General features: G+C 40.0%; 1 protein-coding gene and 1 long non-coding RNA gene across 2 annotated transcripts in view; both read left to right on the top strand.

Annotated features, from left to right (window-relative positions):
• The window catches only part of onecut3b (one cut homeobox 3b), an 89,763-nt gene that overhangs the window by 40,910 nt on the left and 25,608 nt on the right, over positions 1 to 23,245 (top strand). The window lies entirely within an intron of this gene.
• Positions 329 to 12,909, top strand: LOC137299767 (uncharacterized). The gene is made up of 3 exons (XR_010957976.1): positions 329 to 415; positions 4,008 to 4,077; positions 12,859 to 12,909. It is a non-coding gene; the product is annotated as an uncharacterized lncRNA (long non-coding RNA).

A 23,245-nucleotide genomic window follows, 5' to 3' on the forward strand; every position in this document is an offset into this window, starting at 1 on the left:
TACTTGATAAGTGAGGGAGCCATCAATAATGCATTAATAAAAATCAGAGGGAGTATATCAGAAAATGCTTTAATGAGGATGCATTATGGAGATATTTTACATCGTGTATTGAACAGGAAGCCTTAACTAGCACTGATGAGCAGAAAGGGGCACATTTTCTGAAATCCTGTGTTGCCAATGTGGAGATCAGAAAATCTCGAGTGTGCTGCTCTCCATTTTCTGTTCAATTAAATCAATGAGAAAAGTACCAGCTTGAACTGGGGCAGTGGAAGAAGAGCAACAGCTTAATTGGGTTAGAGGGTACTGTTTTTTTTTTGGTTAGAGGGTACTGTGTCTCTGTGAAATGGGACCAGAAGGAGCAGAGAGATTTTGTAAACTGGAGCAACGGGGGCTGAACTGCTGAGGTAACTTTTCAGTAAGTGATGGTCGGATTGCTTGATTGAAAATCCAAATGTATTTGTATTTTCCTTTTCTAAGTGTAAAAATCTATTAATTGTGAGGTATAAAAGTGCTTAAAGTTAATGTGAACGCATTATTAAATGTTAGAATTCAAAAGGATCCTCCCTAGAAATGGACTGCAGATTTACTGCCATTGGATTTTCCCCTTCATGTGCTTATGTTTTTCCCCCCCCCCCTATGTAAGTGAAGGAATGTTTTGTATATGCAACCTCATGTTGCAAAGCCAGTGTGACAACAGTGGAACCTATCTTTTAAGACCCCTCTAATGAGACCACTTGCCATATGCAACTGTAATATTTTGGCTGGAATGTCATTAACTTCCATGAGAGACCACTTGCTTGATGTGACTCACATCCAGGCTCTGGATGACCATGTCTAATTATTTCATCTGTAATTGCCAGGAAGCAGCATTTGAACCTATATTTAGACAATGGGATTTTGTTTGTAATGGGGAAAAAAATGACCCAATAACTATGTGGGTCAAGTCTTAATTATGTATGTTCTTTGGAGGCTATGATTGAAATTGTTTTCAATCTGTATCATGTTAAAGTGAAGATTTTGGATGTAAATGACAATGCTCCCAGAGAACCAGTTCCACCTTGAAATCTCGCGGGTCATGGTACCAGGTGTGCATTTTGTAATGGAGTGCGTGCATAATCCAGCCATTAGAATCAACTTCCTACAAACCTACTAGCTGGTTGTTAATGATCATTTTACCCTAAATATTGAAAAACCCATTGTGGACGGGAAGTTCCCAGGCTTGTACTGGAAAGGCCATTGGCCAGAGAGAAGCAATTGATTCATAAGTTGGTGCTAACTGCCTAGGATGGAGGGGTCCTTGAAAGATCTGGAACTGCTGAAATAATAATCAAACTATTGATTGCTAAAGACAACAAGCTTGATTTTCTGCAGTCAGTGTATTGGGTTAGTGTGTTAGAAAATGTATCCAAAAAAATTCTTGGTGTTTACATTGAATGCTACTGACTTGGATGATGGTTCCAGAGGGAAGAGAGTGTATATTCAGTAGCCCTACTTCTGTTAAGAGTCTGAAGTGTTTGAATAATGTACATTGTGATAAGTTATGCTAATTTTCAGGGTCACTTCATGCAATGTCCTTCCAATCAGGGAACATCTGTTTTTTGAGACCACTTTTTCCAGAACACGTGGTCTAAAAAGACTCTTCCACTGTACTTGTTTTCACATGTCAAAGCTGTTCTTGAATTGTAAGCTTCTTGAGGCTATATCAGTTCTGTGTTTTTTTTTAAAGCTGTTTGTCAGCTTTTTCTAGTTTGACATGTATGCTTGTCTTTCCCACCAGAACCTGCTTGTGTTTCTCCATAACTGAAGTTACCAGCATGTGCAGGGTCTGGTTGGCAAATTTGCTTTTTTGAACCTGCCATCACCTATCCTCCCCACCCCTCCCAAAAAAAAACACTCACTCCTCTGCTGGCTTAACAACCTTTGATATTTATACTGATTTAAGTAGCTCATTAGAAGTTTGAAGCATTAAAACGACCATTATTGCAAGTGTGTCACAATTGGCTGCTAGCTTTTAGTTGCTACTAATGAAAATGCATTGTCAGTAATTACATGTTTCAAAGTTGAGCATTCCTGTAAATTTGTGGCAAGTTGTTAAATGCCCTGAGAAAAAAAATGATATTTCCACAGTTTTCCACTGAGCAAAATCTACCTCAAAGTTTTCTCAAAAATATTTATTGTAAAACTATATCTTTACATCCACCATTTGTAAATCTGAGAGCCTGGTTGAGAAACAGGCCCACCGTCACTGAAATCATCTTTGACCTTTTACAGTCACAAACTGAATGAACACCTTTGGAATCCTGCAAACCTCAGCATTTATGGTCCATGGAATGCGGAAATTGCCAGGCATTAAGTTATTTTGTTGGCAGCTTGTTTCCTTGCTGTTAATAACCATAGTATTCCTGTCTTGCAGTGCGCTGTCTTCACGCAAAACCATGTAACAAGTTTTTCTGTTTGTTTACAAAGCAGAAAGCAATGACAATGGGGGAAAGTTTCTTCCGTTTGCTATTTCTAGTGAAATTGTGTACATGTACAAAGTAAGCATTCAGGATTTTGCAGCAGTTGCAAACAAAAAAAACCTTCCCCTTCCATAGTACTGAGGTCAGTCATCACATCTCTTACAAGCAATGTTATTGGGACAAATATTATGTCTTCACCCACACCGAAAAATAAGTTGGCCAATTACTTTTTAATGGAAATACAGTTCCTTTAAAGGTCTTCCTTTTCCCTTTGCAAATGCAGTTAAGAACAACTTCCATTTTTATAACTATTTTAATAAAGCAGAACATCCTAAGGTGCTTTACAAGAGGGAACGGAATGGGCATGGAGCAGGAGATAGTATAGATGACTGAAGGTATTGTTGAAGATTTTGAGGAAGTTTGAGATCTGGCAATGCAGAGGGATTTTTGAAAGAAAGTTCTAAGTGTGGAGCATGATGGCTGTAGTTAAATAGCATTCATCTGCCAGATAAGTGTTTTTTGTCAGACTGCTATTTAGTCATTGTCCTATACCCAACTTTTTACTATTTAGGTTTTAGTGAACTTACTTATTTTCATGGGCAGAATGGCAACTGGAAATAGTGGTGTGAATATTCACTCCTGTGTAAGAAATATTCCTTCATAGAATATTGCACAGTGGTTGAAAAGCAATTTACAAACAGCAATATCGCCATCCCCTGGCAGGAAAGTGGAACCAAGTGGACAAAAATTCTCAATCCAAATTTAGAATCTTCCAAATAAATCCAAATTGTGCAGATTCGGAATGATTTAGGGGTAGAGATAAACTGGGTGTGGACACCGTTAAAAAGACACTGTAAACAGGAGAATGGAGGAAGTAAAAGCAGCCATTAAAAGTTTTGCCAGTGATTGGAAAGATATGTATTTCTGCTATTTCTTGTATTGAAAATGGAACTTATTATGTTTTTGGCTCTACATTCAGTGTTGGCTTAATTTAAAAAGGTTTGATATGCAGTCAAACTAAAGCTGATTGCCTCACTTGGCTTACATTAGATTATGGACAGGGATAAAGAAAATTTGTGAGGTCTGAGAGCCAAAATGAGTTTATGGCTTCACATAGCGTTTAAAGTCTTCAATTTACTGAATCAGAGTTGAGCTACCCGAATGGAGCAGGGGAAGACATGTGTGAACATTTTATCAAGAAAGAATCTACACAAACCCTGAATCAAATGGTAACTGGGCCCAAATGCATGTTTGTTTAATCTTCACTACACCAACACTAGATTGTCCACCCATTCGTAGTCATTGGTTCACTGTAACTCTTTCCTTCACTTTCTACCAAAACAATCCTTGGTGTGTTGCAACCCACAATAAATGCATGCTTTCTAATTCATCATTGCTTGAGTAATATATATTGTATCTTTTATTTGGAATAGCATTTACCCACAGTACTATAAAATACAATAACACAGCAATAATCAACTGTTAGGACATTTACTTTGGCTCCACCTATTTTTCTTCTGTCACCTGAAATGTGTCCTCCCCATACAGTGTCTACACGGTCTCGCAATGCAAAGAAGTCTTCAGGAGTTGCCACTGGTGTTGTAAAGCACATCCTCAGGTACTGACGAGTCTGCATTTCCCAGACGTTGTATAAAACAAATTCCTTCATTAACAACTGGCACTGTAGAAATGCTCACCCATAAATATAACTTTAAAAAATGTGCAGCACACTCCTGTTAAGTGTATAGCTGATACTTTCAAAAACTAATTATACACTTATCTGGGGTACAAAAACCATAGAAAATGTCTTGCAATGCAGTATTAAAGCTAGAACAAAGTGCTGCTGATTGTCAATTCTTCCAATGTCTTACACTGTAAATACAGAGGAGTTACTGAGCCTAACAATGTGAGGGTGTAAATACAGTTACCTAGAAGTAACTATCACCATTAACGCTAATGCCTGTGATATTCAAGATATTTGGAGAGTAACCTGTATTGCATATTTCCCTCACGTGACTAAATTACTGTTCAGGGGCAGTGGGTTCTGTACAGTACAACAGTGAAGATAATTAATCTTGTTATTGCTGACACAATACTTAAGGGAAGGTGCACCTTATTCCAATGCTTAACACATCACACTTGCAAGTCCTAAGTGTTGCTGCAGACACTATAGTCTGTTTGACTTTTGACTGTAAGTCGAGCTGCTGTTTCCTTCAATTGAAACCTACACTTTTTTTCAACAGAATGGAAATTAAATTCAGTGTTCCACTATCACTGCATTTAGCAGAAGAGGACCAGTAAAAACCAGGAAAGAGCTATCTGTGATGTCAAGTGGTACACAGGCACTTGGAGGAAATCTGTTTGCCCAGATTTTGCTGGAGCCGGGCATCTCGTGGCATGCACTGTTAACTACACTTTTTCCCTCACCCTTCAGCTTGAAATTTTTTTTGCCCTGTAAATTGCTGGAAGTGTGAGCTTTTAATGGCACAGCGAGGGCAATGGGCATCTGGGACCTTAGTGAACGGCAGGACCAACAGTCCATCTTCTTAACCAAGGAAATTTAAGGGTTAAGAAAGAAACAGAGGAACGATGGAAAAGGAGGGTGAATTCGAGACAAATCAGGTACAGAAAGAGAAATAAAGAGAGGGAAAGAAAGATTGGATTAAGAGAGAGAGAAAAAAGAGACAAAGGAAATGTAAGAAAAAAATATAAAATTTTAAAAATCACTTAACAACAATTTACTACCTGTAGGAATGAGACTTCACATTTTAAATTGTTCCCTTTCTGGGCTGGAGAGGTTGAGTGACATTGCAGGAACATAAATCTCCTCATTAAAAAGGTACTTACGCTGTTAAGTACCAGCCCTAACTTGCTACGGCGAGTTTAATTGGCAATTAATGTGCAAACGCAGCAACTTCATGAAACTCACGGGGAGGTTGAAAGTTAGACTAACAGCGGAGCAGCGCAACTCGACCAGCAACTTGTGATTCGCAATTCACGGAGTATCTCTTCCTCGCCATAAGTTGCTGGACGATTTACACATTATTAATGGCGATTAAACTCTATTGGCCAACAGCAGCAACCTGATGGAACACAATTCAAAGATCTACTGGCTTTCCAAGAGTCCAAGGATTCATTGATTGAAATCATGTTACCATTCAGACATCTGTACACAATGCTACACCTTACATGGATTGAAAGGGATTTTATTCTCTCCGTTCCCAGCTGGTATGAATCGTGCAAGTGAATACCTGCTTCCTGGGAGTTCTCATGATAACTAGTTTACGGCATCATTTGTGGGACTCCTGTTTGAAAGAGAAGGATGACTCCTGGGAGACCAGGGCTACCCTCTGGAATAATGGCTCGTGCCATCCTTGTGTCAATCATGGCAGAAGTTAAGCACGGGTACATTGAGACTCATGCCACAGCCAGGATGATTATCAATCATGCCATTAATATCATAAGGCAATCACTTCTGATGTCTCTGACTGGGGAGACACCTTCACAGAACAATGGCTCCTTTCTGGTTTCATGAATAATTGTCACCGACCACATAACTTTGGCCTGCAAATAGGCTTTGCTGCACAGCTCAAACAGGATGATGAAGCCACAGCGGAGGAAAAGGTTGTAAAGGCTTTGAGACATTAGCTGCCAAACTAGCAATGAATAAGGGAATTGGTGCACCTGGTATAATTCAACATACCTTGCAAAGAGTGCTACAGCTACATAACTTCCTGAAGCTGCAATCCACATCCACAAAGTAACCACGCCCAAAGCACATTCTCTGTTCTTAATGTTGCTATCTACGTGTGTAGCTGTGCTGGTAATTGGCAGGGGTGGTGACAGTGATGCAGAGTGCCGAGAATGGTTGGTTTGCTTGAAGATGCCGGCCATGACAGCTGTTCATTCTTCCAAATCAAGCAGAAAAAACAAAATGACGAAATGCTTTATGCACTACTTTCATTGCATGGGATACTGAGCTAAATTTTCCTCTGCAATCCCTCTTGAAATTGGGCAGGATAGCGGCAGAAAATCGAGCGGCGAAGCCTTCTACTACCTTCCTTCCCTGACCTTAATTTTCCTCCCTCAGTCTCCGCTGAGACCACTGCTCGCCATCCCTTCCCTGACCACTACGTACAAATACCAGCAGGTTTTTTTGGGGGCTCTTATGCCCCGTTTAGTGCCCCACCCATCTCACTACAGCACTGCTCCAATTTCCCTCTTGCAGCTGAAGGCTCCCTCTTGGTGGCAGGAATCCCGCCAGATCCTGCCCTGCTTTGAAAGTGATCTCCAACCCAAGAAAATTGGTCAGACTTGCAGTGGGATGAGAGGGGCAGTGAAAAATCCCACCCTGCCGCTTTTCCACCAAGAAGAGGGAAATCCAGCCCTCTGTGTAATTCTGCTTCAATTCAATATGTGCCTATGTGACACGCCTTCAGTAGGACAGAATGACGTGACATGAAAATAATGGCACTAGCTTTGGGTTCAGGGGAAAGCTCTGTCTTCACTAGTCCTTCTTTCCCTGATGCTCTCAGCCAATGATTTCAAGGGTGGCCTCTTCAAAAGGTGTCAGCGTCTTAATTTGCTTTGGACCATCATCTGTGAATCTCTTTGCAACCATCTTGTTTGCTAAACAGAAGAACAGTACAAAAAGTGTTGGAAATACACAGAGCAGTGACAATACCATGTAGCTCCAGGGGCATTCTCCATCCTATAAATTGTTGATTCATATTTCTCTTGTGAAGTCCCTTTAAGAATTTTTGCTGTGCACACAGGTTATCATATGCCGTCCTTAATAGTAATTATAGAATACAACATTCAATAATAGAATGCCCCATTCAAACAAAATATTCCTTGCCCTGGTTCGATTATAGCAGCACTGCACTTACTTTTACTGCTTTACCTTTTTTTTTAGCATTGAAGGATTAAACTGTTAGCAGAGAGTGTTTTTTTATTTAGGGCAGGTACTGGTCATGCAGAGTAGTATTGGTGGCTGACCAGAATAGATTTCAAGAGGTTTGACGTTACTTTCTGATGTTCAGCTCCTGCTGTTCTTGGACACTGCATTTATTCTTTCTGGCACCACCTCCCATGCTTGCTGCACCAGACACTTTGTTGGGGGTGGGGGGGTGGGTGTTGTATCCACCAGCCTCATAAGCACCTCCCAGTTGGGCCACTTGATCAGGAAACCTGGCTTTTCACACACTGCAATGTTTCATTTGTTCAGCAATTCTGCTTAATAACAGCTGTCCTGGTTTCCTAAGCACCATTTCAACTGTTGTTTCAACTACTTCGTTGGATGGCCTGCTTTGTGGCCATTAAAGTTCTCGTTTTAGTATAGCTCTAGGAAACAGAAAGGTGTGTGTGGGGTGGGGGGGCAGCTTAAAAACTCTGAAACCCCTAATGCAAAGTTCACTTAACCCCTCAGTAGTTCACAAACAGTAGTCTCTAGGCTACAGTTATTAACCCAAGCAGCTTTCACAATTGTGTCTTTTGCAATGTAGCTTAATTTAATTTCCTCACTGATTTGGGCTCAGTAACTCCATAAAATCAGGTCCCTCAATAATGTTATTAGTAATTACCGTTCAAACAAAAGGGTTTTAAATTATTACTTTAAATGGCCTCATTTCCAAAAAGGGTGCTGGCAATGAGATTTTTTGCTTTAGAGAATTTAGAAGTATGCAAGAGCTCCCAATAGATTTTGGAGTCCGAATTAGGATTGTATGCAAAAATCAGAATTTTGGCCCAGTTTAGGTAATTTACATTGTTAGGCCAGTTCTTATAAGAATGTTGGTAGCACATATGCACACTAGAGCAGTTTGTCATTTGAAAAATCCACCTGGTAAATTTGTGGTGAATATCACTAACAATGCACTAAAACAAGCTTGTATAGCTCCTTTTCTCTCTGATATTGTGGTGCCAACAGCCAGAATGATTACATTTTTTAAAAACAATAGCCTGTGAGCACCTATTCCATCTGCCTGAATTCCACAGTAGTCAGAATATTGTACATGTTTATTTTGAGGGAATGAAAGCTAACATGTTTGTTGGAGGTGCTTGTTGCTGATTCAAGAAACTGTACAAATCTCATTCAGATACGTTTTGTTTTTCCAGTTTTACTTTTATGATTATTTTCCAATATTCTCTCCCTCCCCAAAGTTATCCCTCCATCTGCTCAGTTCAAAGGGCAAAATGATCCTCATTGATTCTATTCCCTCGTTGACTCACCAGCAACTGCATTTTAGTGATGCGGCAAGGAACTACAGGCTAGCTATTCAAGTTGTTTCCCAAGTAGTTTGATGGGCCATGCCATTTGACGTGGGTGGCTATCGATTGAAATTTTCAGCTTCTGTAGCTATCCATCCCATGTGTCTCCCTGTTAGTGCTGAGGATGGTTGTCCATCCAGTAAGTCCATTTTGCTCGTGATCTTGGAGTGGCTGTCCATCCAATGTGGTAGCCTCCCTGGTGATGTTGATGATGGATGTCCATATAATGTGGTAGCCTCCCTGGTGTTATTGAGGATAGTTGGCCATCCAATGTGTTAGTCTCCTTGGTATTATTAAGGATGGATGTCCATTCAATGTGTTAGTCTCCTTGGTGGACTTGAGGATGCTTGTTAGTGCCAGTTTCGCTTGTGGCCTTGTGGCTGTCTATGCAAGATGTCTATTTCTCTCGTGGTTAGTGGAGTCCCTCTGCTGAACCCCTATGTGCCATTTTTGTTACATTTTGAACTTGGAATGTCTGAATTATGAGGTCCAAATCTGAATCCAAACTCAAAATAAGTAAAAATTCTCATCCCTGTTTTGACATTTCAACTGACTACTTTGGCAGTTAATGGACAATTAGTTGTTAAACTGAGATACTGCAATGGGAAAAGTAGGGTTGTGAATCTACCATATTTGCATTGTAGCAATGACTGAAACTATACACAGAAATGGCTTCTCATACCCAGGTAACAGATACATTCATAGAAAGTGTCCCCAAGTTCATTAATCTTTATAACCTACATATTCAAGTGGGATATAAACTTAACAGCTATACTCTTAAGTGGAGTAGACTGTATGCTAGTGTAATTTATTTTGACTGTAGCGATATCTATCAGAATTAAAACTGTCAAAATTTTAAAAATACATTTCTTGTAAATACAGTTTTGTAGGGCAACCAAACATAAATTATAATCGTAGCTGAGCTGAAAGATCACACAGCCATCCTGGCAAGAACATTTTATCTATTCATTTTGGGGAAGTAGAAGATAACATGTTCTTTCTTTGTGGGTTTTGTTGAGACATTGTACAAATCTCATTCAGATTTGTTTTGTTTTTACAATTTAATTTTTTGTAATTTTTTTCCCGATCTTTTCCGCCTCTCCTAGAGTTGCCCCCACCCCCACTCCTTGAGCATTCTTCTAGGTTCAAATGGTAGCAGTGATCTCCATGGATATCATTCCTCAGCTGAGGCACTTCGGTGATATAGAAAGGCAATCCCTCAGCTGAATGCCTTTCCACCAAATAGGTGATCCAGCCAAAATTAGGGAAACTCATCCTCTAGAAGAAATCCAAGTGTGTATTTCATTCCAAACTGGCATTTGACCTCAAGTGTCCTAATTGACAGGGCAGTGTTTCAGCAGTGTAGCTGGAATTCACCTGGCTACCTAAGCTTTTGAATTCTAGGTCCTCTCCACTTTCTCCCTGAAAGGTGACAGTGTGACAACTAGAATGTTATTGTATCATTCCTCTCACTTTTAATTAAAGAGGATCATCTCCCTTAAAAGCTGTACACTTGGAAAAATTATTCATGACAAAATAATCTTTTCCTTGCAATCCAATCTGCTTTGTTCAGAGCATTTACTTACAAAATGCTTTCTACAATTTATTGGGGGGGGGGAGTAATATTTTATAATAATTTTAATATTTAGTGTTCGGAATAATGTATCCTTTTGTGAGACTTTGTCAATGAGATGCCCGTCTGATAATTAGTCAACTAGCACTGCAGGAAGAAAAAGAAATCCTGTTCTATTCTTGATGAAAAGTTCAATATTATCAGTTGAACCTCTGTAGAACAAAGAAGTAGTTAGTGTGAGGTGGACAGCAGCTTACCTTCAAAGAATATTGATGTGTTAAAGAGGGTTCAGAGTGTGTCAAGGATGATTTTAGTACTCTAAAACTACACAAAAATAAGTTGATAGAATTGGACTTGTTCTCAATGAAGAAAAGACAGTTGGAAAGAGGACATTTTTTAAGTCTTTAAAATATTGGAAGATACAGACAATAATATTCTTGCAAACAGGTTGATGCCCATCAGTTTATTAGAGAACAAGAATAAGAAATGAGTAAGTCTAAAGCCTGAGCCTAACCTGGAAATTAATGTGAGCGATGACACTGTACAAATATTTAATATGTTTGTTTCAATTTCCTCCTGTTATTTTAATTGAGACATTAATCAATTTATAATAAGTGGGTTAATTCTTCTTTTAAAGTAATGGAGAGAAGAATCTTATGGGAACATGTTAAACATTCATAGGATAACATCATTCACTGTAATTTCCAGGTTTATAGATTAGCAGAAGTTCTTCCAGCAAAGTAGCAGATATGTGAAACATTTTGCTACCAAAAGAAGGTAATGCTGTGTCAATAGTTCATTTAGAAAGAAGTTGGATGGGTATCTGATTGTGAAAGCGATTGAAGGCTGAAGGGATAAAAATAGATGGTACTCAGTGGAACACTGTGATTTCAGTCTTGTTGGGACCAAGGGAGTATCACTGTGGAATAAAGCTGGTCATCATTTAATAGTTTCTGTGATACCACTGAATTGGTGCTCTGCTGTTTTTTGCTCAATTCTTTTGGATGGAGGAATGGTCAGGCAGGAGTTCAGAGTTTTCTCACAGAGGATTTGCTTGTGGCTACTCAGCTCCTTCATTAGATCAGAGCAGTTAGGAAGAGTGCAAGATAGTGTTACCTGTGATGGTCCGTCAGAAGGAGCCAGTTCAGTGTGCCGAATGGTTAATTCTCCCACCTTCTCAGGTTCCTTTATGTAATATATTATACCCCAATCAAGGAAGATTTCTTTTCTCTGCACTGTGTCTAACAAAATCTTAAACTGGTATAAAAAGTTTACAATTTCATTACACGTAGCGCACACAGAAAATCCCCCCCCCCCCCACTTTAAGAGAGCAAATGAATAACCTGATCCCAAGCTTTGGCACATGTTGCCATTGAAGTGACTATTAAAAAATGGGCAGGAGTAGCCTAGTCACTCTTCAATTTTCCCTCCCTCTCTATAGAGTCTCCTAGATGCCTCATCAGAGACTGTGAATTTAATCTTAATGGAAGTCTTCAAATACACTGTTCCTTTTCATGAAGAAAATGTCTGTTTGCCAATTTCCGGACAGGCCAAGTGCATTTTTCTTCAAACATCAGCAAAAAACTGTCCATAACAGAAAGTGATCTTTCAGCTCACCCACATATCATTTAGGTTTAGTTGTACTGTACCAACAGATACCTGAAATCCAAGCAGACTGTGCTTTCTTTCTATATATGTACAATAAATATTAGCATCATACACACTCTTCACATAGTAATGTGAGCGCTTTAACCCCAAAGCATTTTAATCTTAGCTGCCCCTATTCAAGTCTTTGAAAATATAAAGATTTGTTGTTGATTTCTTAGATTGCCAGATCCTATGTTTTTGTTTTAGACGTGGGTGAGTGGGGGCGTGGGGGAGATGAGAAGAATCATCAAATATAGAGAAAATTTACCAATTATTGCAAGGAGAGTTGAAAAGTACACACTGGATAGGGAAAAATATCATGATCCTTAATTCAGAAGAGTTAGCAACATGAGTTACTTAAATTTAAAGGTAAGCTTAGTTTACATATACCTTGTAGCACCAGGCTACCATGACAAAGTCTTGCTTTATTTTCAAATTGACCTTAACTACTTGAAGTTAGGAAGTGTTTTAAAAAAAAGGATTAATTGTTAAGAGTTTGAACTGTTGAACTTTCTAGGGAATGGTACGATGGACTTCCTTGTACAAAATCAATTGAAATTAGTTATATTGGGTTCCAGGGAGTGTGCCACGTGTATCTTCACTTGCTCTATCAATTAAGACAACTATATTTAAGTGAAGGTTGACTTAAAGATAGCATTTAAAAGTGATCTGAGATGCTGTTTATCAGCAGTGTGCTGAGTATAGGCAGGTTTTTCATTGCTATAAAATGAACAGTTTGGCATTCCTGAGGGAATTAAAAGGTTAAATGGTTGTTTCCTGTAGTGTGTTCTTTGTGTGCGAATACAACCTTTATTTTATGTACAAGCTAAACTTTTCTGTCACTAATTTTTTTTCCCTCTTCTCATCCTTCCTCCTGTACATGACTACTCACACTGTATGCTGATCCTCCAGCCGGAAGAGTGGGCCGACAGGATTTAAAATCCTCCACGGTAGAGATGAAAGGTACGGTAGATGTTCACGTTGGTCTGGTTTGCTTAAATAACCAGTCCTGTCGGTCCAGTCAATTATATTGTTGCCCAGACCAGACTGAGATTTTAATGATATAATGAGAAATTCTAGATGATGTTTGTATTTAACCCTAAACAAACAAACCTATAGGGTCCTAAGGATTCTTATAGGTTTTTGTAACAAATCCCATAGGATTCCACTCAAGTTTTGAAATATTTTTTAAAGGAAAGCTTGATAGGACCTATGACAATTTACAATACTGTGGGATTTTGCAACATTGGTGACTTTTCATTTTGGAAAAATACTAATGCCTTATCTGCATATAAGATTAGTGGATACTATGCATTTGTTTTTTGATTTATATGTTTGCTATATACTCTAATTTCTAATTTGCACTCTTCGATAAAAGTATTTGTTCAGCAGCCTAATTAAAAGTACACCTTACTTTCCTGTCTGCCTCCAGTGTTACCTGGGTCTGGACATGACTCAGGCTTTGATCTGGTATACTTTATCAATAAGTGTAGATTTCAAAAAACAGATCTGTATCATACTGTTTTCCCCTTAACCCTCTTGATTGCCACATGATTCATCTTTCACATTACATGATAAAGGCCATTTACACAGTAAAGATAAACCAACTACCAGTCATCCCAAAGATCCAAAGTACTTTCCATGGTACTGCTCACTGACAAGAAACAAGAAGACATGCTTAGCTGAATGTAGTTTTTGGTCAGTTTGTGTCTCTAATAAAAATAAAACACACTTTTATATCCCTGCTCATCTTATGCGTTATTAATATATGTTCTGTAGATTAACAGACACCTATATTGAGAATGGAAAGTGGGAGAAAGAGATTTTGGTACCCATAATCCACTAAGGCAGAAAAATGGGGAGTATGAGGTGTTTTTTCAAACTGTAATAGCTGTTTATCCTGCAGTATTCTAAGTACAGTGCTGTTAACAGATAACACGTGAGGATAGCAGTTGTGGCATGAAAGCACAATTCGTAAACCTGAAGTGGTCTAAATATCTTAGCATAGAGAAGCTGCATTGTCACTGAGTAGGTAGCCTGACGCTGACTTCAGTACAACCACTGAAGCCACCACAAAGCGCCAGAAAAATCAATACACATCAGAATATCATGATGCACATTGAAGTCATCCTGTATAGTTGCTGGTGCAAGTCTGCATCCTGTCCTTCCCCTGCTTGTGCACTGAACTAGTAGGTGGACTCGAGTGCATGCAGCTAGATGCAACAGATCACACACCATGGGTGCTCTGAGTTTTGATGGTCCTGCGCACAGCTAGTATAGCTCTGACAACATGAGTGATGTGATGTTGTTTAATGTGCCTTGGTATAACAAGGACATTTGCACCTGATGCAATTCAGTCTGCCAATTTCTTTTAATAAGTGTGCTCAGTTGTTGGCCTGAGTACTATATATTGTAGACTACTCTCATTTATTGTTTCTGGGGGCAGTGGGGTGGAGGTGGGAGTGGTGGTGGGTTAGGGATAAGGAGAAGCTTGCCTGCTTCTTCCCAACTATATTTCCTATCAGCTTATCGCAGGTAAAGAAACAAGCAGTTGTGGAGAATTCTATTGCTCAGTCTGCCCTGTCCTCATGCTTAAACGAGAACCAGTGTGAGCAACATTATAAAGGAAAGAAGGAAAAATAAGCAACTTTTTTTTTCTTAAGTGACTACGGAAGTGAAAAACAAATATTGTCCTCCTGGGTGTTGTTTAATTGCAAGAAAATACCTTATTGTAGCCATTAGATTGGTTGCTTTCTGTTGCAGATGTGAATTATTTACTAGCAGGGCAGGCCTGATCATTGAAGTACAAGCAAATCTGGAGCATGGAAGACACTTGTCCCAGAGGAACATTTTTCTCTGTGGGAAGCAAAACATTAGCCTCTGCTGACAGTGGTGCAAAAGCTGCCTCTTCAAATGCTGACGTGCAAGTATTTTTTGTCAAAAAGACAATCTTCGATATTGATTTTTCTAATTATAGCTAACACCACTACACGTTGTGGAGGCAGAGAGTATAACATTTTATATGTTGCGATCTCTAGTTCTGTCACATGTAATAAACCATTTTAACTTGGAAAAAATTCACCTTTAAAACAGAGCATAGTTAATAAAATAGATGGCCCTGTTTGGATATTGCTTACCTTAACTCTTTGAGGGATTGAAGTATTTTCTGAACAAATTTAGAAAAAAATAACAAGATTACAGGCTTTTAAATATATTGAAAGTCGCAAAATTTTTTGTATTTCTGTTTTCTTTATAATATCCAACATACTAAATTGTAAATGCAAGTAATGTTTTTGTACAATACACATCAGATGACCGTTCACTTGTCTCTACCACAATGCTGTGCAGTCTCTGTGCAGCTGCTTGTACCGATCATAGCAGCAGTGCCAATTGTTGGCTGCAAGACAAGCTGTGTTGGTGATAGAAGAGTCATTATTAATTTGTCTGGTGCCTTTGATAGGTAGTGGTAGAAAAGGCGTATGTTTGATCGCCCAGTATGAACAGTATATCTCCTACACGAATGGTATACAACTCGTGTTTGACATGCTGGTGACAAGTGTGATCTTTCTGGAGTCTGTAGATGATATGTCATATAAAAAAAGGATGTTTTTTTTTAGCCAAAGAATAGGAGTGCAAACCTTTAATCATTGAGGAGAATGCTTGCAGTAAACTGAAGGATGCTTACAAACCCCTTAACATGGTAACGGTCACTAAGCTTGTGGTCAGATATCAGACAAAATGCATCAGTGTTGTCTTGTATTTGCATTTTGATGTTATTTTTAAACAGGACAAATTAGTACAGGAGCCTGATTTTACACCTGGCCTTTGCAAATCATCTCCAGTCATTGGGAAGGAACCAGCCACAAAGCAATAGTCACAAGAAGTAACTTTAATGTTTTGTTTATATTGCGGAATTGCTTTTACCTGAAGCAAATCTGTGATTTTTCTTTCAACTGCTGGAGCTCTGAAATCTGGTCCGGAGCAGATTCGCAGCACTGCTGGTAACACTGAAAAGTGCACCTGTATATCTCCACATAGAGTTATTGAAAGATTGCAATTGCAGCTTTCACTTTCTTAATATGGGGGGAGGGTCTGTACAAGCCAGTAATATAACAACCGCATCACAGGTTGTATAAATGGGCATCAGAACTAAGGCTATCCGTGGGCAGATCAAATGGATTCCCTTTCCTGACTATTATTCAGTGCCCACAGCTGGAAAGTACATTCGTGTGGACATTAGGTGAGGGCATTATTGTTTCTCATGCCGCTTATGGTAGAAGTCTTGTAGAATCTATTGCCTAGGTGCACATATAAAGAATAAGAGGATGGCCAGCACTTGTGAACCCATATACAATATGAGTCACCAGCTTCAGAAGAGATGGGGAGATAAATGGAAAAAAATGTTGCAACCACTTCATCACTTTTGTTTTGCAGAGGAGATATATTAATACATTTACAGTGCTCTGTTTTTATTGCATCTAGCATGCACTCACCACACTTCAGATATCACAATTCATTGAATAATCTTAAAAAAAGAAAATCAATCATTTCCCGCTGGTATTTCTGAACTTGATGCCGTGGTGTCTCCGCAAGCCCAGGAGTGGAAGGTTTACAAGCAGCTGCCAATCTACAGAGACATCACAGCAATTAACCTCTAATTGATCTCAAAATGTGACTAATTTCATATTACATAGAATTTACTGCACAGAAACAGGCCATTCGGACTAACTGCTCGGTGCCGGTGTTTATGCTCCACACAGGCCTCCTCCCACCCAACTTCCCCACAGGGATTATCTGAGCAGCAGCCTTAAAAGCAGGTAAATATCATAACAGTGTTTATGACCCTAGACTACTCATGAACAACACCATGGAAGATCAGCTAGTTTTTAAAAAAACTTTTAAAAAAATGTAACTCCAGCTATTTTGATCCTATCAATATGGAAAAATTAGAACATTTTCTTTAACTACATTTCTGATACTCATTTTTTTAATAGTACGTTATAGATGTAATAACTAGAAACTCCTGTCAGTATATGCCAGTGGTAAGAGAGGGAGAAGAGGTAGTAAAATCAGTAACTTTTTTTAGGACTCCATTCTCGATTGCTGCAAAATTGCCAGTGAATTACCAGTGTATGGGGAAGAGAACGCTATTGTTTTCCTTGTGTATTGCACATGCGATGAGCCCTATCCATCCATTGAAAGTGGGCATTGGCAGTAAAGTTCACTATAGTGGGAAGCTCTTAGACACTTCTGTTGAAGTCATCACTGGGAATGGTTGCAGAATCAGTTCTTTGTGCCAGAAGATTGTTCTGCAGATAATGCACAATTTATAGCATTGTGTTCAGTGCTGCTTGGTACTGAATTTGGCAGGATGGATGAACAGATCAGGACCAGGCACTCACAGCCAGAGAAGTTAGAAGGTGGTAAGAGTGTACTGCCCAGATCTACTGCTATGTCACTTATCATGTGTACTATCTTAGCTGCTTGGATTGAGTATGGAGTAAGTTACAGGTCTGCTATAGGAGGACTACCAGCCAACATGACTGGCAGCACTACCAATAGCAATCAATATCACTGTTGCCCTCAGTTTCTATGCTTCCAGCTACTTCCAGCCGAGTGCTAGGTATATTGGAAATTTTATCCTGTTGACTGCCCACGGATGCATCAAGAACACGACTGCTTTATTTAGGAGGGATAATTTTTTTTTATTTGTTCACGGGATGTGGGCGTCACTGGCGAGGCCAATATTTATTGCCCATCCCTAATTGCCCTCGAGAAGGTGGTGGTGAGCCGCCTTCTTGAACCGCTGCAGTCCTTGTGGTGAAGGTTCTCCCACAGTGCTGTTAGGAAGCGAGTTCCAGGATTTTGACCCAGCGACAATGAAGGAACGGCGATATATTTCCAAGTCGGGATGGTGTGTGACTTGGAGGGGAACGTGCAGGTGGTGTTGTTCCCATGTGCCTGCTGCTCTTGTCCTTCAAGGTGGTAGAGATCGCGGGTTTGGGAGGTGCTGTCGAAGAAGCCTTGGCGAGTTGCTGCAGTGCATCCTGTGGATGGTACACACTGCAGCCACAGTGCGCCGGTGGTGAAGGGAGTGAATGTTTAGGGTGGTGGATGGGGTGCCAATCAAGCGGGCTGCTTTATCTTGGATGGTGTCGAGCTTCTTGAGTGTTGTTGGAGCTGCACTCATCCAAGCAAGTGGAGAGTATTCCATCACACTCCTGACTTGTGCCTTGTAGATGGTGGAAAGGCTTTGGGAAGTCAGGAGGTGAGTCACTCGCCACAGAATACCCAGCCTCTGACCTGCTCTCGTAGCCACAGTATTTCTATGGCTGGTCCAGTTAAGTTTCTGGTCAATGGTGACCCCCAGGATGTTGATGGTGGGGGATTCGGCGATGGTAATGCCGTTGAATGTCAAGGGGAGGTGGTTAGACTCTCTCTTGTTGGAGATGGTCATTGCCTGGCACTAATCTGGCACGAATGTTACTTGCCACTTATGAGCCCAAGCCTGGATGTTGTCCAGGTCTTGCTGCATGCGGGCTCGGATTGCTTCATTATTTGAGGGGTTGCGAATGGAACTGAACACTGTGCAGTCATCAGTGAACATCCCCATTTCTGACCTTATGATGGAGGGAAGGTCATTGATGAAGCAGCTGAAGATGGTTGGACCTAGGACACTGCCCTGAGGAACTCCCGCAGCAATGTCCTGGGGCTGAGATGATTGGCCTCCAACAACCACTACCATCTTCCTTTGTGCTAGGTATGACTCCAGCCACTGGAGAGTTTTCCCCCTGATTCCCATTGACTTCAATTATACTAGGGCTCCTTGGTGCCACACTCGGTCAAATGCTGCCTTGATGTCAAGGGCAGTCACTCTCACCTCACCTCTGGAATTCAGCTCTTTTGTCCATGTTTGGACCAAGGCTGTAATGAGGTCTGGAGCCGAGTGGTCCTGGCGGAACCCAAACTGAGCATCGGTGAGCAGGTTATTGGTGAGTAAGTGCCGCTTGATAGCACTGTCGACGACACCTTCCATCACTTTGCTGATGATTGAGAGTAGACTGATGGGGCGGTAATTGGCCGGATTGGATTTGTCCTGCTTTTTGTGGACAGGACATACCTGGGCAATTTTCCACATTGTCGGGTAGATGCCAGTGTTGTAGCTGTACTGGAACAGCTTGGCTAGAGGCGCAGCTAGTTCTGGAGCACAAGTCATTATTTAGGAGGGATAATGACTCCCATCACATTTGTTACTGACCAACAGCAACAACATGAGAGAGCAATCCCATTCTGTTGTACTGCTGGGCTTTCTATGAATATAAAGGGTGATTGAATGTTCCCACGTAAGAAAGAGAAAGAACTAACTTATATTTTTATAGCATCTTTCACATAGTCAGGATGTCCAAAAATGCTTCAATGAATTACTTTTTTTTGTAGTGTATTCATTGTTGTTTTGCAGGCAAACAAGGCAGAAAATTTGGACACTGCAAGGTCCTATAAACACCAAAGAGTTAAGTGACCAGTTAATCTGGGGGTATTAGTTAAGAGATGAAAATTAAGCTGCTAGGAGAATTCCCAGCTTTTCTTTGAAAAAGTGCCATGGGATTTTTTACATCCATCTGAACAGGCAGACGGGGCTTCAGTTTAATATCTCGTCCAAAAGACCGCACCCCCAACAGTGAACACTCTGTCAGTATTCGCCACTAGGCTTGTCAATAAAACCAGCCTTTCCCCTTGGGGTGTAGGTTTAAAGAAAACATCTCCTGTTATTCTCAAACTGAAGAGAGGCCGTCCTGGTTTGATGAGCCTGGGATGAGACAATTGACCTGCATTATATCTGTTTGAAATAGACTGTGAGCTGCAACATTCCACTTATTGGGTCATCTGGCTCTAATAGACACCTTCAATCTCTGCAGCTGTGGCTTTTCTAAAATCTGTATGAATTCACTTTGTTTTAAAGCACAACACTTAAACACAACTCATTTACAAATCCTTTGTTTTTTTTTAAAAAGACAAAAAAATCCTAAAATGTGACTGATGTGCTTCTGCTTTGTTTCAGATGTGTGACACCTGATCTACTCCCTCTAAGTGATTCCCTTGAAGAGGGAGTAAGTGTCTTGGTAGGCTGCAGGGTAATATTGACAGTCTGGTGCTCTTGCCTTCCTGGACTGCACACTGCCAAACATTGTATATGGATCAGCCACATCCAAATCTGCGATGATTGGCTCTTTTAAGTTACCTCTTCCCGTGTCTCATGCAGCGTGCTTCTGAAAGTGGGGGAGGGGGGGCAATTAGTATGTGCGGTTTTTGTCTGAATCCTTGCAGCTCCTGGCCAATCAAACCAGCTTTTCTTGGTCAATAATGCCCAAATCTACAGCAAATTGGTGAGTAATCAGCTAGCTTTGCTTTCCCTGTGCTATTTCAGGTGCTTAACTGGTTCCTAATTATAGCTCATAGCTGATTGAGAAGATTTAGTGCTGCTCCTTCCTCATTGACTGGCCCACGGCGTGGGAGAGACAGCTCAGAGTTTTGCCCACAGATCACAAACTGCAATATTGTGAGAAAACCAGCAGGAGTATTTTCTTTCAAAAAAATTCAGTACGCCACAGTTAGCCTATGAATAGGATGAACAACAACCTGCAGACTAACAAGTTAACTGTCTCCCAAATTGACAAGTTAAGTTGTTCACTTCCTTATAATTTAATTACAAGAGAGGAACAACAAAAAGGCAGTAGACAAACAGAATTGCATATAGCATTGTAATTGCTAAAGATCACAAGATAAATATAAATGAAGAAGGCAATTCCGCTCTTCTTGGCTAATCCATCCAGGAAAAAAATCTCATAATCCTTCTATCATATCATCTAACTGGATTTTAAATTAATCTAAGATTGTTGTCTTTGTTACTCTCCCTAGATCACCATTACAACTGAAGAAATTCTTCCAGACATCTGTTCTAAATTAGCCTGCCACCAATTTTAGATTATGCTCCCTTGTTCTACTGGTTTGAAGCAGTGTTTCAGATTTAGTTTATCTATATCATTTAATATTTTATATATGAACATATGAAAAGTATCTTAACAAGGCCTCATCCAGCCACCTCCTTTCAATGCTAAAGAGCCCCTGTTTCTCTAGTCTCAAATCTCTGACATCAAGGGTCAGCCTCATGGCTGTACTCGGCACTGCCTCCAGGGTGTGAATGTTTCCCTAGTTACTTGATCGAAACTAAATGCAGTATTGTTGATGTAGATTAAAAGCAATAGGAGGCTCAGCATTAATTTGCATCAATCCTCTCAATACTTCCTCTCCAGCCCAATATTATTTCCCTAACAAGTACCCACATATTACACCATCCAAATTTACATTGAAAGTGGTTCCGTAATCAATGTGATGTCAATGGTGGGCCCTGAATAGTTAACATTGTGGTATAATAATGTGTGCTAGAACCACATCATTGCACTCATCAATAGCACAACAAATGAGTTCAGAGAGATACATCAACATTTCTGAGCACTGTCATTGTACAAACAGTACAGCAGATACATTCACATCATGGACCTAGGAATTTACTATTCAGTCTGCTGGTTGTTCTCTAGATATGGTACTCCATGTGTGGAAAGAAAGCAAGTTTTGAGTACGTGAGTCATATAATTGCTTGTAATGCAAGCCTTGCTGAACACTAGAATCAGATGTGCATCATCATGTTGTTGAAAACACAACCATTACTTCTTTGCCTAATCATAATGCAATTCCTCTTTCACTTTGAAAGTGCTGTAATGACGAAGTAATACCTCTCTCACTCTGAGTCTTTGTTCATACCCAGAAATAATAACTTGGCCATGGTTGTTATTCATCATAACCACATTGTTACTAATGGGTGTTTGGGACAGCAGCGGCCCAGAGTGAACAAAGTAATTTAATTATCTTAATTGCTGTCTTATTTGGAGATAAGTTAAGTTGTGTACTGCTCTAGTTTTTTTTTAACAAGATTGCAAATTAGGTCCAGCGCATTTGCTTGATAAATACAGGTCTTAGCCCAAACTCCAGGATTTTCTACAGGGCTGCTCCTGCTCCGCTGTCTTAACTGGTAGAAGTTGAGCAGAAACTCCGTTTGCGCGTGTAAACAGGATTTCCACCAAACTTTTGCCAAGGTTACGGTGGCGGATCTGGAGAAACCTTGAGGAATTTCCCAGCCAAAATAAACCTAAATGACTCCTTACTTAGTTTATACATATACATAAAGATACCTCTTCCCATGCATTCCCATTAGATTGAATTTGTAATCCAGAGATATTGAAATATAAAATCCTAATTCCTAATTTTGAATACACAACAAACACATCTAGGTAGCAGAACATTGTAACATGTACATTGTACTAATCACAATTGTATAAAATGTGTTTTTGTTCATTGTTTTCTGCAGTTTCTGTACAGATTGGATTGGACTGGTCTGTGTCGCACTGATTTGTAAGCTGCTGTTTTAAAGTAAACAAGGGTAAATTTTGTGATGCAAGCCTCCCAACACAGTGTCTCATTCACTGGGAGCGTGGATTGGAATATTGGGCATGGAGAATCAGGCAGACTGCCCTCCAAATCTGATTCTCTGATCCAAGCTCCCAACAAACAAGGTTCCGCACCGGAAACCTCACCTTATAAAATTTATCTGAATCAAGCTACGTTTCTTTGTAAACTGCATTTAATAGGATTCAACTGCATATTGAAATCAACTTTCTGATCTGTTGACTCTTTACAAGTTGCAGGAGCTGTAATGAATTCATGATGAAAACAGAAATGTGTGATTTTTACATATAAAAAGATCAGAACTATAAAATCATGTTTAGTCCACGAGCAAGCTTCCTCTCCCATTTTAGGCCCATGTTCAGGACCGATATGAGAACCATTTCCATTTCCTTTTACTTTTGTTGTGGAATCAACATCCCTCTGGCCTCTGTAGAATTAAGAATCTTTCCATTTTCCTTTTAACTGCTTCAACTGTGGCTATGATTTTACTGAGTTACCAAGACTAAGATTGAAGGGAATGAAATTGATTTGTAGCTGGCAACACCTCATTTATCCTGGCTGCTGGAATCACCCTATCATGGCTAGCAAAGAGCTCTGTCGAAGAGTGGTTACATGTGTGCATAGAACTCTGCTTCTTGACCGGTAATTTTTTTTTGAGAGTGCGGGAAGAAGCATCTCCCTTCTCAAGATATGAAAAGACTCTGCTTAAGGTTATAAATGCTCATGAAGCCCATTGAACGTCTTTAGCTCTTTGCAGAAGCAGCTTGACAGTGTAATG

Source organism: Heptranchias perlo, chromosome 29, assembly GCF_035084215.1.
Source record: "Heptranchias perlo isolate sHepPer1 chromosome 29, sHepPer1.hap1, whole genome shotgun sequence".
Taxonomy (NCBI): Eukaryota; Metazoa; Chordata; class Chondrichthyes; order Hexanchiformes; family Hexanchidae; genus Heptranchias; species Heptranchias perlo.